The sequence below is a fragment of the Ambystoma mexicanum genome, chromosome 7q (assembly GCF_040938575.1).
Source record: "Ambystoma mexicanum isolate Mex_15411 chromosome 7q, UKY_AmexF1_1, whole genome shotgun sequence".
NCBI classification, from domain to species: domain Eukaryota; kingdom Metazoa; phylum Chordata; class Amphibia; order Caudata; family Ambystomatidae; genus Ambystoma; species Ambystoma mexicanum.
In genome coordinates, this window is record NC_090941.1 from 594189788 (window position 1) to 594207222 (window position 17435).

Below are 17435 nucleotides of genomic sequence, written 5' to 3' on the forward strand. Positions count from 1 at the left end.
TGGACACACATTTGTGTGACGTTTATATTGCTGTTGTGTTTTGTAGACAAACTTCTGTGGCTGAGCTCACACGCAAGTGTCTGGCGTTTTAGACTCCCACCACTGACGAAAGATTGTGGTAGTCTTAATCCACAACTACACGTCTCTGGTTGAGATGTGCTAACATTAATTGGGACCTAAGTAAGTTGATTCCTTGGTCAACTTGGGTTAACAACTGTACATTTGGCCCCCTGTTTAATTTAACAACTTCTTTAAATTCCACCTCGTGTCCATCTGCATGTCAGCTGACTGAAATGAAGTGGCAAAGCAAAATGCTTTTGAAATAACTGGCCACTATTAAAATATTAAAATGTAGACAAAGGATAACAATCCTAGTCTGATATGCACTACAGGCCTCAAACGCAGTCTGGGACGCAAATGAACCGTGGGTGACATTCCGAAAACCCGTTTATAAGAAAATAACCTTACACGGCTACCATTGAGCCATATTTTGAGCTCATGTCCGTTCAGGATGTAACTAAAGGCTTGGCGATATTTACTTATCAATGTGTTTTATATAGTGTAATAGTTTGATACGCTGTTTAGAGATGTGCCACTTTGAAAACTATTGACTACGAAATGTATAGTTACATCAATGTATTAGATCTGTGTACTATTTTAAAAAAAAGCTTTCAGATGCTAGAACCACGATTGTATGTAACACTGTGTATTGTTTGTTTTTAGATATTGTCAAACGTGTTATGGGGTATATGAAAGAGTTTAACTACTACATCTAAAGAAATGGTCTGTCCTGAAGAAGGCCGTGAGAAATCAATGGTTGTATAGACACTACAGATAGTGTTTTAAAATCCAGAAAGGCCGAAACATGTTGACAATTGACAACAGACTTATGACCTATTGAAGTCTTATATCTAACACTGCTTAAGTGAATATAGTCAGTTTTCATTGATCCAACTACCCCCTTTACAGATGATACTGTTTTTAAGATCATCTACTGTTAATTTTGTCACATACATGTTAAATCTTGCTCTCTCTCTTTTTTAACTTTTCTAAATTTGTCTTAAAATGAATACATTTGTATGGACGTATTCATGATTTGTTGTTTTGCCTTAAATTTTGGGTATTTTTGAGTGTGCAACAAAGATGTGGTTATTTTTTTTCATAAGTGTGTGGTATCAGTTACATTAGTTAACATTAGGTAACTTTAATATTAAGAGTTGTTAGTGCCACCTACATGTGAGGTGTGTACTAACATCTAAGAAATTACAATTTATCACCACGCCTGGACCTGCATTAACATAGAGCAGGGTAATCAGTTGTCTCACTTTTTGTATAGTACATCCAATTAGAAGACTATCACTTATATAATGCATATATAGTCAATTCCCTTAACAATCCCTTCACCCCATAGGTTTTTGTAACTAAGATTTTAGTATGACGTCAGTAGTGACAAGTTTTTGATCTGTAAGCCATTGTTTTGCATGAGAGCTCTGAGAGTTATGAGAATTCAATGCTTGTAAGCAGTACCTGCTTTACGTTGGATTGTTAATAAAGCAGTCTTTGCCTTTCACTTTGACTGTTTCTGTTATTGAGTGCAGGATTTCCCGACCTCTCGTTCCTGCTTAAACTGGGGTTTTCCAGACCATCTTACACCAGTGATAAAATGATCAAGTTTGATATATGTCGGTGTGTCGTTAGCATGAAAACCAATCTTGTATTTTTCAAATATATCATAGGGTTGCCTCATATAGATACTAACCCAAAGCCGGGACAAAGGCGATCCCTTTTTGACCCTGCATGATGCTGATTAATTTGAGGACCGGTAAGGACACAGTTTCACCTATGTTGGGTCCTATTTGTTAAGAAAGGTTGAAACCATTTGGACACCGGATGTGAGAGGTTTGCAAGATTTTCCAGTCAGTGAATTAGAATGTTGTGATTCACCATATGGCAGGCTGTCCGACAGATCCAGTGCGACCAATAGGGTAAATCTGCCTTTATCAGCCTCTTCCAATATATCATCCAAAATGGCCAGAAGAGCTGTCGCTGTGCCAAATTTCTGGTGAAAACCAGATTGGTACACCATCAGTAAAGAAATGGATTCCACAAAGTCTTGTAAGTGGACTGAGACCACTTGCTTTAAAATATTAGCCAGCCAGGACTGACCTACCACCGGTCTATATCCACTTCTAAAGGCTCTAAAAATGCCTTTTTAATAGGGGTAAGCTTGTGGCTGCCTTTAACTGCGAAGGAACTATCCCTTCGAATAAGGATTTGTTCATACGTTCTGCAATGATTTCTGCAATAGAATCTGATAAACATCTTGGTGTCAAAGCTGGCAGAGGACCCACAAAAAGTACATTTGGTTTTCATTTCTTTAACCGATCAGTAGTTTCCTTCGAGGACACTCAGCATAATTCAAAAAACTGTTTAGAATCTGACATTCAGTGGGTTGCCCATGCTAATAATAGCCTGAGCATTTTATGATGGCTCCTATCCTTCTTGAGAGTTGCATTGTTTGTTGGAATGTCCAAAATTGTTGAACTGAAGTATTCCTTCAATGCAGTTCATAGTTCCTCTAAGATTAGAAGTCAGTGAGACATTAGAATAGGATTCAGAATAGAGGAAATGGTTTGGAAAAGTTTGAAAAGGACATTAATAGCCTTGAGAATTTGCTCATACAAATTATCCTTCTTAGTCCTGAAAATCACTGTTTTCACATTCTCACTGTTTGATTGATATATGTTTAATAAATCCTCAAAAAGTTGTTGTTTCCACCTCTTGTATTGCTTTTAATAAAGTAGATTTGATGTTACTAAGGAGTAAAAAAGCTTGTTAGTTTATTCGTGACAAGCATGACTAGAGTTCTGCCTTCATATTGGAAGATAACAATGTATGTCTTTTTCTTTTCCAGTAGCAATTTTCTGCTTTACACTCATGTTTGCACAAGCAGGCAGAGGAGTGTGCAAGTTAAAAGAAATCTCAAAATGTGGTCTGACCAAGAGAATGGTTCATTTTTTATAAAAGTAATCTAAGAATAGCTAAAGAATACTTGATCCAGACAGTGAACTCTGACATGATGAGACAAAGGCGATATGTGATCAAAACTGTGTAACCACACCAAATGATTACAATGTTTAGACTCCAAATGATTATCATCCTCCATCCAATGACTCCATCAGCACTGGAAGAGTGCCAGCTCAGTTGAAATATGCATACATTAGAACTTTGTTCAAAAAGCTCAGAGCAGACCTATACGAGCCAGCCAGCTATCACCCCATCTCTAACATGCCTTTCATTGGGAAACTTCTGGAAACATTTATATATCACCAACTTTGGGACCTCATCAAAACAAAGCAACTCCTGAATGAGGTACAGCATGGATTTAGACCTTCTAGGAGTACAGAATCGGCTCTGTGCTTCATCTGGGTTACACTTAAAAACAATGCGGATGAAAACTCTTTGAGTGCTCATCCTGCTTGACATCTCTGCAGATTTTGACACCATCGGTAACAAGATCCTCCTAAAAGACTGGAAGATATTGATATCAAAGATTCAGCTCTATACTGTATCACCTTTATCCTTCCACAGGTAGAGCGGAAACCAAAATCCTGGGCCCCTATAAATCCCTGCCTCACCCACTCACTTGCGGAGTACCCGAAGGGTCCGCACTCTCACCTCTACTTTTCAACATCTACATAGCACTGCTACTTAACATCATCAATAAATCTGGTATCCCCAGGTACAACTATGCAGATGACACACAAATATTCTGCGAATGTGTAAACCACTTATTACCAAACACCCTAGACAAAACGGCCTTGCACAGGTGGAAACATGGATGACATCTAACAGACTTAAACTACACCTTAGCAAAAAAGAGTTGATGCTCTGTAATACTACAGGCTCTTACTCCACCACAATCCCGTGGCCTGAAGAGATTCGATTCTTCAGAAACCTGTCAATCATGGTAAGAAATCTTGTGCAAAACCCACACTCTTGATCCACAGGTCAAAGACAGCATAAGAAACTGTTATCTCCCAGTTGTGCATTCAACGCCACATCTTAATCGTACTTCCAATTCACATAAAAGGCCATGGCCATTATTTATTAAATACTATCCAAACTAGATTTTGCAAACAACCATTATCTTACCTAATGATTACCTAATGAGGTCACTTCAAAGAGTCAAAAATGTAGTGGCAAGAGTACTTTTCAGAATGAAGCGATTTGAATATATCACACCAGCATTACATACACTCCACTGGCTTCCCATCAAGAAAGGGTGCATTTTATAACCTTGTGCATAGCACATCATTAGTTTCAGATCTAGCTGGAAAACTGTGGAACATCCTACCCACACCACCTTACTTTCAAGAAAAAGCTCAAGATATGACTTAATAACCAGACACCAGAAAAACAATAGCAACTGTCTAAAAACTGTGCACCAGAAAACTTTTGTACAGATATATGACAAGCATTTTTTGAAACTCTCAACACTACCATATGTTGCAGTGTAAATATGCAGCAATGCAAGGTAGATGAGACACATAAAAGCTTGCTATAGAAGAGATTATAACGTGGCAAGGACGGCCATGATAGGACAATGGACGCTGGCTCATGCAAAGATTGGATTCAGCTACTTCAGAAACAGACCAGGGCTGCAGAGTCAGGATCCGTTGGAGAATTAACTTTGTGTGCAAAACGAAGCAGAATCTATGTTGGCCAGGGATCAAGGATGCTATTTCAAGGAATAGCTGCAAAGTACAAAGGGAGGCAGACGGATAAGCTATGGACTTGAGACATATATCTCTTAGATTAAAGAAGATGAAAACATTTTCAAGAGGAAAGTATTGGACAATTAACAATGAATAAGGCTCCTACAAGACGGAGTGAGCAAGTCTCTAGAGGTCAAGAGGAGCAATGACACCAAGCATAATCAAATTAAATAGCAGACAATAGGAGGTCGAAATGGACACATTTGTGGTCCTCACACGTTATCCAGAAGTCGAAAATAAGGGCTATTCATTAAGCTGTGGATGAAGATAGTGATCTGCTTACACTCACTTGAAGGTCCCAGAAAAGAGAGCAGGCTACAAGGTCAACTACAAACGAGAAACTCTGGATCATGTCTTGACTGATGAGAGATGATGGACTAATTGGGAAAGTGGGGAGTAATCTGATGTGACTCAAGCACCTGGGTTTCATTTTGCTTACGTACTGCTAGGTTGGGTGGATCTATGGGGCAATCTGCTAAACAATCTTGCATAGAGCAATCTGCTGCCATTTTGTCCACTACAATCATTATTATACATATTTAGAGTTAATTCAAGGCATGTCCGACAGATAAGAGACAGCCAATGAAGTACTAACCCATATGTATTCTATAAGTAGATATGTTCTCCTAAACAATCCCTCCCATCTATCGGTTGTTCAGTTGCCATGCAGGATGATGTCATAGATGATGCATATTGGAGTATATAAACCTCTGTGTAAATAAGTTTGTGTGTGAGTGTCCATGCATCAGTCCGATGTCTGCCAGTTGACCCTGCTTTATTAAATTGAGAATAAAGGATTCCAAGATGGCCGCCGACACCAGGTAGACGTGTGTCGACGGCGCTCCAGAACCTCCGAGGAACTCAGGAAAACAGCAGCCGGCGCCCCCTCGTACCTTCGACCACCCGTAGCTGCTATATCACCCAGCAGGAAAAAGGGAAATAACCGTGGCGCGCACCGGAGGCCCGCGGGTGAAAAGAGACGCATCAGGCCTACTAGGCAAGGCAGGAGAGGGGGCTCTCCAGGCGGAACAAGATCGCAGCCCCGTCCCCGTCCTTGCGTCGGGGAACGGACGGAGTGGAGCAGCCTCGGTGAAGCGGACGTGCTCTTGGCCGCACAGCGGGCTCTCCCACCGACCATCAGGCGGGCGTGGCTGGCTGAGCCGGGGAGGAGGAGGAGACCCCAGGAAAGAAGGTACCTTCGCGGCACACCGGAGGAGCGGTTATTGGCCCAGCGGTGGAGCTTCGGATCGGAGGTCCGTGGGGGCCGGCTGCGTGCCAGGGGGGCCCGCGCAGGTCCTTTAGAGCGGTGGCGAGCTCCGGGCAGGAACCCCGGCCTGTGAAGCGGAGTACGGCCCCGGGCAGTGAGTGGAAACGACCAGAGCAGTGAGGTGAGCGGCGAGGGGAGCGGGGCCCGGGTGACATTTGCTCAGGGCTGGCGTCGGTGCCCCGCATGGCCTCACGGAGGAACTGCCCCACCACACACAAGGCAACGTTAAACACTGCAAGGCCTGGGATTCAGGCCTGGTCAGGAACAGCGAGGCAAGGAACTCAGACTCGGTCAGGAGTGACTCCCTGGGACCAAGGGGGACCCCCCGACCCTCGAGCCACAAATACGGTGGCTAAAAACAAGGGCAAGGCCAATAAGAGCGGGCAGTCGCAGCCGGATGCCTCAGGCCCCATCATGGCCCTCTGGGCAAGCAAGGACGCAGCCGAGGAACGCAGGGCCACACAGGGGGGAAGTATGGAGCAGGAGCACGCCGAGACCCCTGAAGCGTCTGCTAAGATCTCACGCCAGGACCTGCACGGGGAGCTGCTTTCATTTCAAGCGTCTTTGGGGAAAACCTTTCAAGAGCAATTTCAATTAATGAGATCTGACATCAACCAGGCGCTGGCCGAAATCAAGCAGGAAGTGGGGCAACTGGGGGAGAGAACGGACATAGTCGAGAAAGGCCTGCAGGACATAGGCAGAAAGGCCACGGAGAACAGTGAAGCTATCGAGAGGCTCGACACGGCAAAGCGGAACTTGGAAATAAGAATGGAAGACATGGAAAACAGGTCTCGGCGGATCAACATCAGGTTGAAGCTCCTGCCGGAAACGGTGCAAGACAGGGACCTGAAGGAAACGGTTCAAGGAATTTTTGCGGAGCTACTGGGCGAGTCTTCACCTGATTGGATCGAATTGGACAGGGCCCACAGAGTGGGCTTCCTCAATAGGAACCCGAAGTCTAGGCCGTGGGACGTGTTAGCGGCATTTACAAGATATGCTCAAAAAGAGGCAGTACTCAGGGCCGCTAGACAAAAAGAGCTGATATCCTTTAACGACCAACGTATTGAACTGTACCAGGATCTCGCCAGCTGCACCTTGCTCAAGAGGCGACAATGGAGCCCCCTCACCCTGAAGCTTAAAGAAAAGGGGATTAGATATAAGTGGACCTTCCCTTTTGGACTTGTCTTCGATTGGGCTGGTTCTCAGAAGCAGATAACCACGATGCAGGAAGGAGCGGAACTACTTCAACTAGAACTGGATCAAGAACTGTGTGGGGAATCGAGGGTGGCGGGCCTGAGCGGCTCCTCGGAAGCGGGAAGCGGTGCCTGAACCAGGCCATGGGAATGGTCACTGGTCGGAGAGGGGAAGAGGAGAAGGCCCGTGCGGCGGAGGCCCCCCGGTAAGGGACCTGATGCGGAGCCAGCAGCGTTGGAGTGAGCTGGACCAGAGGAGAACTAATCAGGTACTTGAATAATCTCAGGGGGTGGTGGACACAAAGGCTGTTTGATTACAAGGAGGGATGAGGGTGCTAAGAGCAAACATCATGGGATCACCAAGGGCGAAGATGTTGAGGGGGGGGGCGGGTGGACCAAGTTTTAAGGTCATTAGGGGCTGGGAGGGGGGCAGGGGAAAGGGGGAGAAGGGAGGGAGGGATCCTCAGGTGCTGCACGAGGGGAGAACTAGAAGTGATCCACGCACCCGGGTAACAGACATGGGGCAAATGAGTGGGAGTGGGGAGCTGTTGGGGGTTCTTGAACGGCCGGGACAAGTGTTTAATTACAATTCAAGTGGGTAACGCATAATGTTAGGGGCCTAAATACCCCGCTGAAAAGGAAAAAGCTGGAGCAATTTACGAAGCGGGGAAAACCGGACTTTCTGGGATTACAAGAGTCACATCTGCTTCGCAAGGACCAGAGTCGCTTAAGGTTGAGAGGGTTTGATCAGGTGTTTCAGGCGTCTGGTCTCACGAAATCGGGGGAGGTGGCGCTGGCCATCAGGGGCACGGTGAACTTCCGCTTGGAGGACACCCTAAAGGACAAGGAGGGTAGGTTTGTTGTGGTAAAAGGCATAATTGCGGAAGAGATGTATACATCTAGGGGTGATTTATGCGCCCAACACAGGGCAGGACTCCTTCCTCTGTGGTCTCATGGGGAAAATAGGTGACTGGGCAAGAGGCCAGATAATCATAATGGGGGACCTGAATATAGCTTGACACAAGGTTAAAGACAGGTCAGGAGGGACTAAAAGCCGTGGGGGAGGGGCGGTAGCCTCGGCGGAACTCCGGGACAAAGTGGAGAGCGTAGGGTTGAGGGATGTCTGGAGGGAATTGAAGGGGGACGAGGAGGGCTACACATTCCTTTCCGAAGTTCATGGGATCCAGTCCAGAATTGACTACATCTGGATCTTGGCCAATCTGGTGGGTAAGGTCAAAGAGATAGAGGTTGGGCCCATGGGAATAGCAGATCATAAAATGTTGTCGATGCAGCTGGAACTGGGAAAGAGGAGGAGGGGGCTGTGGGGTTGGAAATACCTGGAACACCTGCTGAGGGACCCTGTGGTAAGAGAGGAGATAGAGGGCATGATGAGAGAGTTCTTCGATAACAACAAGAGAGGGGACATGGGTGAAAACATAAGATGGGACACATTTAAGGCCACATTGAGGGGGGAAATTATAGCAGTTAAGGCACAGAGACAGAAACAGCTACATGCCTTGGAGTCCCAGCTAGAAGCGGAAGTTGAGGATGCGAGAGGCAGGGATTAACCAGAAGGACTACAGGAGGGCAGTAGGACAATTGGGGATCCTTTGGACCAAAAATGCGGAGGGGGCCTTGCTTTTTGTGAGGCAAAAATGTTATGCAAGAGGGAATAAGGCGGACGCCCTGCTGGCTCGGCTCCTTTGGGGAGCTGCCTCTAGAAACACAATCACGGCTCTAAACTCAGGGTTACTCGAATAGAAGATATTCAAGCTGCCATGGCCAAATATTACGAGACCTTGTATGCTTCACAGCACCCCTGCGGCCAAGCCCAAGAGAAATTCCTGGAAAGGGTTAACCTGTGTAAAATTGAGGGGGACACCCAGATTGGTTTACAACAAAAGATAACGGAGGAGGAGGTGAGGGGGGTTATTCGGAAGCTGCCCGCAGGTAAGGCCCCTGGCTCTGATGGGCACACTGCGTCCTTTTATAAGACCTTTGCGGGAGTGCTGGTTCCACACTTGACCTACCTTTTCAACTCTTTTTTAGGTAGTGGACAAATCACCCCGTCCATGAAAGAAGCTAAGATCTCTCTGATTCTGAAGGAGGGCAAGGACCCCCTTGAAAGATCCTCCTATAGGCCAATAGCGCTCATTAACGTAGACGCAAAAATCTACACTAAGATCCTGGCGAATAGGCTCGAGGGGCTCCTCCCGGATTTGATCCATCAGGATCAGGCTGGATTTGTGAAGGGGAGGCAGACAGCGGATAATATTAGAAGGGTGGCCCATCTGGTGGAAAAGGCAGAAAAGACTGGTACACCGGCAGCACTTCTGTCCTTAAACGCTGAAAAAGCGTTCTACTGGGTGGAGTGGTCCTTCCTTTTCAAAACCATGGAAAAAATGGGGTTAGGAGGTGCTTATTTACAGATAGTCAAGGCGAACTACGAGGGCCCGCGAGCGAGGGTGGTGGTTAATGGGGCCTTAACCGTTTTGGGGCAGGCAGCACAAGGTGGCGGCCTTCGCAGACGACATGTTGCTTGCCCTGACTAATCCCATAGAGTCGAGTACGCAATCCAGGCTACTACTAGAAGACTTTGGGGAAGCATCCGGACTACGCATTAACATGCACAAGTCCGAATTGATGGACCTGACATTGGCGAGGGAAGAGAGGGAGGAGTTAAGGAGGACGACGCTCTTTGCCTGGCGACCGGGGGAATTACGTACCTGGGGGTGAGAATCACTCCGGCACTACGTGGATGGTATGCAGCAAACTACCCCCCACTACTGCAAAGAATTAAGAAAGACCTCCTTAAGTGGCGGAACTTGACGATCTCCTGGTTGGGGAGGCTAGAGGCACTTAAAATGGTTACCCTGCTGAGGTTGCTCTACCTCTTCCAAGCTATCCCTCATGCAGTCCCAGCCAGCTTCTTCAAGGAGCTCCAGGTGACAACAAACAAGTTTATATGGGAGGGAAAAAGGGCAAGGGTGAGCAGGATGCAACTTATGGCCCCGAGAAAAGGGGCGGGGACTGGCTCGTCCCAACTTCCGTCAATACTACGAAGCTGCCCAACTAAGGGTGATTAGGGAATGGCTGCGGGAGGGGGAAGGAAAACACTGGGTCCAGATGGACAGAGCGGTCACGCGACATGAACTGGGGGAGGTTCTGTGGCTACCCAGACAGCACCGTCCGGGCCATATGTACCTTAGCTCGATCACAAAACTAGTTGAAGATAATTGGGACAGACTGGTCCAATGGAAGGAAATTACAACCTACCCGTCCCCCTTCACCCCCATCTTCAATAATAAAAACTTTACTCTGGGGTTGGAAAGAGGGGCATTCCGGAACTGGCGGGAGGGAGGATGCCGTTGGATGCGGGACATGTTTATAGGAGGGGAGATCAGTTCTTTTGTAGATTGTAAAAGGGACTTCGCACTGGGGGAAGGTGAACGGCTGAGATACTCACAGCTGCAACACTGGCTTCTACACCCCCTAAATAAGGAGGCGGCCACTAGATCACCGACCCCTTTTGAGAAATTCCTGATGACCAACGATGGTTCGAAAGGCCTTATCTCTCAGCTTCATAAGATCTTGGATGAGGCTACCCCGAGGCCGCAATGGGCATACATGGGAAGGTGGGAAAAAATTCTGGGCAGGGAAATAGAGAAGACAGAGTGGGAAAATCTATGGAGGAAGATCCCCAAACTAGCGAGAGCCTCACAAACCCGGGAGGCCTGGTATAAGATATTACATGGGTGGCACTATACCCCCGCTCGGCTGCGTGGGATCTAACCGAACTCGTCGGGAACTTGCTGGAGGGGATGCGGCCAGGAGGGCACTGCAGACCATATCTGGTGGCGATGCCCAAAAATAGTCCCGTTCTGGGGAGACATCAAGCAGGCGATGGAACAAATGTTTGGGGCAGAGGGAGGCATACCCCCGGAATGGTCACTATTAGGCTTGAGGCCAGCAGAAGGGCCTGCGGGTTCGAGGGGCAGTGAAAGAGCGAGGGTGATGCTCACTCTGGCAGCGATGACAATCATAGCCCAGAGATGGAAGAGCCCGAACATACCAATGTTTCAAGACTGGCTGCGTAAAGTCTGGGAGATAGTAGCGATGGAATGGGCCTCCTATGCAATGAACAACACAATACAAAACTTTGCGGGCGAGTGGGGTGAGGTCCTTTCCTTTCTCAGAGACGATTTCAGGATCGCGTGGGGCCCGCAACGTTTAAGACTTCTGGACCTGGAATAACCCCGACTAGACACTTTGTGGTGACAGGGAGCTACGGAGACTTTGGAACAGCACCAGGGTGAGGGGGGAAGGCAGGGAGGGGGGAGTTATGGGCATTGTTAAAGTTGTTGAAAAATTCAATAAAGAGAATTAAAAAAAAAGAATTGAGAATAAAGTAGTACTTTGCCATTTTCTTTGAGTCTGGACAGTTATTTGGTTTTAGATATTTATTGGTAATCCCATCTAGCACAAGAGACGCACACCAACCTGACTCATGGAACCTCTCCTGCTTGGCATTGGTCCACACCTTTAATCTCAGTGAAATCGACCACCAAAAGCAAGGAAGTGACAACACCCTTGTACCCACTATCCACCCCCTCATCCCTCAACTAACTCTTCACTTCTAAAATCACACAGCCTTCAACCTCCCACACTCCTACAGACAATCTCCTAGGTCTAGTGTACTTAACCGAGTCAGACCCTATCCATCGTCTATCAACAACCATGCTGTAAATTATGGCACTCTACAATCTGGGGGATGCCCATGTATATTACCTGCCCAGTCGTTACCAACCACAACTTATAGATTTTCATATCAACACACAGGCAACATGTACTTCTGACCTGCATCCATCAACATCAAATGTTTCTACATATGCCTTCCTGCTATCTCACTAACACACCCTGCCTTCCTTTGAGCAGCGAGGACAACATTATTGGCAGAAGAGTACCATGAAAGACCACTTTACATTACATTACAAATATTAAAATCACCCAAAACCATCAAGACAATGACACAAATATTTTACTTTTCCTAAAATAGTTCTGATGATAAAATGTCCTATTAAGAATGACCCTTCTGCCATTGGGCAAGCAACACAGGGTATTACAACTCTATGTCTATATGTTCATGGCCCTTCATCCTTTTAGAGAAAACATGAAAATGAGTAAAGTGAAAAGTGAAGAAAAGGAGAGAAATTTCAAGCTCAAAATGTATCTTCAAAGTATGTCAACATTTGGTACAACCTAGGTGGAAGGAATGGTGAATGGCCTGTTCCTAAAGTGGCAATGGAGAAATGAAGCAGAAGCACCATGATAACCAGCCACTATCACAAGAAGCTGATTCTCAGACTCAGACATTGGAGGGTAGTCAATCAATTTAAGGTAATAAAATAAAGTAAGGCATAACAGGAGTGGTAGCATGCTACTATCTGGCCTTATCAATGTCACATGAAAGACCAACTATGGCTTCTAACATACCTTGAACTCTTGCATTCTTGATTCATTCTCAATCTGTGCGGGCGATTATGACCTGGTAAAAGTTATTTGTTTCTATAATCAATTATTACAAACGTTCAAATATTCACTTTCCTAAAATGATTTCTATGTTGTAAATTAGATATCATTAAACTTGTCCCAGGAGGATAGCTCAGCGGTAATGTGCTCGCCTTGGAAACAAGATGACACAGAACAACACAGGTTCGATCCCAGCGTCTGTGCTTAAAAACCTCTGCAAATTTAATAAATAAATTCTTATTTTCTGACATGAATATCCCTGAATGTGGTGCTTTTGAATGAGAGGCACCAGCTTTGGGCAAAGGACTTGTATCCTGACTTTGAATATTAGAGTGTCGAATAATTCTGAATAAGAGTTGAGAGGGGTTTTGATGGTGAAAACCTAATGATAGCGGGTTGCGTGCAGAATGATCACGCCGTAACATATCAACACAGATGTATCAGAACTATGCTGAATGTACCCATTCTTGGTTTTCACTTCATCATAACCAATGTTTTCTTCCTCTCGCAATCTGCACCGTTGGGATTAGCCAAAAGCGCAGCCTGACTCTGCAGGCATCTGCTTTCACATAGAACTCGAATGACACTCTGCACAACACTGCTGCCTTAAGAATGTTGCTACCTTTCACGACAAAACTTTTAACTGTAGCTGCACACATAATTGACTATCCTCCTGCACATACCCTTCTTATTTCCTTAGTGTACCTCTCTCCATCCATACACATGCCAATTAGACATGGTTGGCTAGCAGGGACTCGGCTAAGCCCTCATAACATTTAATGACCATTATGCACACACGCATACTAGCACCTCCTAACCTTTCACAGTCTTTGGACTTCGGTCCTTACGAGGGCATTCAACCTACAGCACTTTGGGTCCATATCCATGGTGAAAAGTCCTATACAAATGACAAAATGAAATGAAATGCAAAACGGACTCGGTTAGGAGAGCACTGTTTGTTCACATAAACAAGGGCATGCACATATGCTGTTCTCATTTGTCCATGCATACGTTTGGTTAATCATGTAATTAGAATAGGCTAGTAGGCCGCCAGGGAGTATGCTGAGTGTATGCCATTGGAAAGGTTGCACACACTCCTTGTGCAAGTTGCCTTTTGGTATTGGGCAAGCAGGGGCTCTTTGGGGACACCGTTGGGGTGCAGCCTGAAACAAAGCCACTGTTTGGTTAGTGCTAGCACCGTCCAAAATATGGTACCCGGGTAACCTTGTAAATACGTTGGAGCTTATTTTGCTGTACTACGTAATTTGATGGACGGTACCTGGTCCATTTGCACTCAGGCATAGCCAGGTCCCCACCATCACATTTTTCATTATCAGCATGGCTAAGTGTAAACATGTGTATGCCACTGTTTGCCCTACATTTTGCACTCCACCGTGCAAAGTGAGTAAACGCTGGCTGCCCTGCTCGCACTCCAGGATGCATTTACTTTTAATTGTGAATGCTGCTTACCATGCTCGCTTGTCAGGCACCATTCACAGGTACAATTAAACACTCCCAAACATGCGAGCATGTCGGACAGCTTTTAAGTGTAATTCCACAAGCTGCCTGCCATGCAAATGCAGCAAGCAGCATCTACAATGGATTCGTAAGGGGTACATATGCTTTATGCTGGTGCATAAAGCTGGTGGACCCCATAGGGATCCATGCCTGCACAAATGTTGGAGCATTTGTATGGTGAAGAGGAAGGAAGGGGGCAGAAACCCAAGTTGCATTCTGCCACTCCTCTCTCTGCCATAGACATGAATGAAAATGTGGCATGGCATGAATGAATCAGACAAAAGCCTTGCTCTTACGCCTCTCATTCACGTTACGCTTTCGTGGAACATGAGTTCCTATCAGTTTCATAAGGAGCTATGTTGATAGTTTTAGCATAAACGGTGCACTGGCTCACAGTAACACCCCAACGGGTTAACAGGCCGCTCTACCACTGTGTGCTGCCCATTCTAATGTGCAGGCACTGAGTATGAAAACTAAAGTTTCCTTCAGTAATGTGGTGTATATCCTCAGTGTGAACATGATGCCACGTTGCACGTGTACATACTGGAGATGTCTCAATGTGTCTCTCATCTCTGTGCCCAGGAGTTTGGAGATTTTGCCAGATATCTAGGCACTCGACTCTTGAAAAATGAACACAAATTACAGTTTTCAATAAAGCTTTTCAATTTGATAAACGGCAATTATTGTGAACGATATTCTAAGTCAAAAATAACGATTTGGAACGAATGCATATTTTGTTAATTTCACTTCCTACCAGTGTTAAGTTCAATCATGCAGCTTTAATTAACATTTCAATGAAACCTATGTGTATTAAGAAACTTTGTGAATGGGTCTGTGTATAAAGCTGAGGTTCCTTCCCACTGGTCTACAGGACAACTTCCAACTGTTTGGGAATGTGCAACTGCAGTTATAATGCATTCCCATAACCACAAAATCACGGGCAATGAGGCATGAGTGCACGCGTTCTGTGAAGACATTGGTCTGGATGTGTCAGTGATGTTCACAGGCACATGTGGCAATCATCAGGCGAGTGAGATCATCGTGAGCCCTGTGGGTCCTGTGGTCACTGGCACTGCACACTTTTCTGGCGGATAGGAGCTCTGCACACACAAATAACATGCAGGCCCCTTTCAAGTGCTCTACAAACATCTTTATTAATGGCAGAAAATCCTTAGAAAAGACACATTTTGGTAGAAAATCCTATCTCAGAAGACTTGCGAAAGAACAAACCGTTCTTAACATATTCATGTTGCTGATCCTTAGGGAGACTAACAGGGTAATTCATAGAATTTCGCAGAAAAGTGTCGCAAGCGGCTGGCGCAGAGTGTCCGCGTGCGATTGTCTGCGCCAGCCGCGTGCGCTAAAATCGATTTCCGCGCACAGCGCATTCATGGATTTTTGCATCCCAAACCAGCCGTGGCGCAGCGACCCTGCAGCAGCGCCAGTTAGGCCCCCAAGAACGCCCTCGCGCAAGGAAAAGCCTTCAAAATCCCTAAATAATCGCAAAGGGCTGCGCTAACCCTGGACCAGTTCACCGGCTGGCAAACAGCAAACGCCAAGCGGGGAACGTGTATTTCAGTGGTTCGCGGGAAGTTCCACACGCGATTGTCCTGTGTACGTGTGCATCAGGGGTGCGCGGGAAGTTCCACACCAAAATCAGCAGGGTACGTGTATTACAGGGGTGCGCGGGAAGTTCCACACGCGATTACAGCAGGGTATGTGTATTTCAGGGGTGCGCGGGAAGTTCCACACGCGATTGGCCCCGTGCGAGCAGGGTACGTGTATTCCAGGGGTGCGCAGGAAGTTCCACACGTGATTTCAGCAGGGTACGTGTATTTCAGGGGTGCGCGGGAAGTTCCACACGCGATTGGCCCAGTGCGAGCAGGGTACGTGTATTCCATGGGTGCGCGGGAAGTTCCACACGCGATTTCAGCAGGGTACGTGTATTTCAGGGGTGCGCGGGAAGTTCCACACGCGATTGGCCCAGTGCGAGCAGGGTACGTGTATTCCATGGGTGCGCGGGAAGTTCCACACGCGATTCCATCAGGGTACGTGTATTTCAGGGGTGCGCGGGAAGTCCCACACGCGATTGGCCCCGTGCGAGCAGGGTACGTGTATTTCAGGGGTGCGCGGGAAGTTCCACACGCGATTGGCCCCGTGCAAGCAGGCTACGTGTATTACAGGGGTGCGTGGGAAGTTCCACACGCGATTTCATCAGGGTACATGTATTTCAGGGGTGCGCGGGAAGTTCCACACGCGATTGGCCCAGTGCGAGCAGGGTACGTGTATTTCAGGGATGCGCGGGAAGTTCCACATGCGATTGGCCACGTGCAAGCAGGGTACGTGTATTTCAGGGGTGCGCGGGAAGTTCCACACGCGATTTCATCAGGGTACGTGTATTTCAGGGGTGCGCGGGAAGTTCCACACGCGATTTCAGCAGGGTATGTGAATTTCAGGGGTTCTGGGGAGTACTACACGTGAATTGGCCGTGTGGGTCCTCCCAGGTGTACGCTCGACAACCTCCACGGCCCCTGCAGGTAGCCCACACCACAGGGGAATTCCCTGCACCCCTGCTCATGTCCCGCAGGCAGCCCATCCACCATGGGCATGCCCCCCAGCCAACCCACATGTCACCTTGCACTACTGATCAAAAATGCATGTCTCCCACCACCCCCACCCCCCAGCAGTGCAGGGGCAGCCTCCACAAGGCCCCCACCCATGTCTCCCACCACCCCCACCCCCCAGCAGTGCAGGGGCAGCCTCCACCAGGCCCCCACCCATGTCTCCCACCACCCCCACCCCCCAGCAGTGCAGTGGCAGCCTCCACCAGGCCCCCACCCATGTCTCCCACCACCCCCACCCCCCAGCAGTGCAGGGGCATTCTCCACCAGGCCCCCACCCATGTCACCCACCACCCCCACTCCCCAGCAGTGTGGAGCACCCTCCACCAGGCCCCCACTCATGGGCCCTATCACCCCCACCCCCAGCATCCAGGGGCACCCTCCACCAGGCCCCCACTCATGTCTCCCACCACCCCCACCCCCCAGCAGTGTGGGGCACCCTCCACCAGGCCCCCACCCATGTCTCCCACCACCCCCATCCCCCAGCAGTGCAGGGGCAGCACCACCAGGCCCCCACTCATGTCTCCCA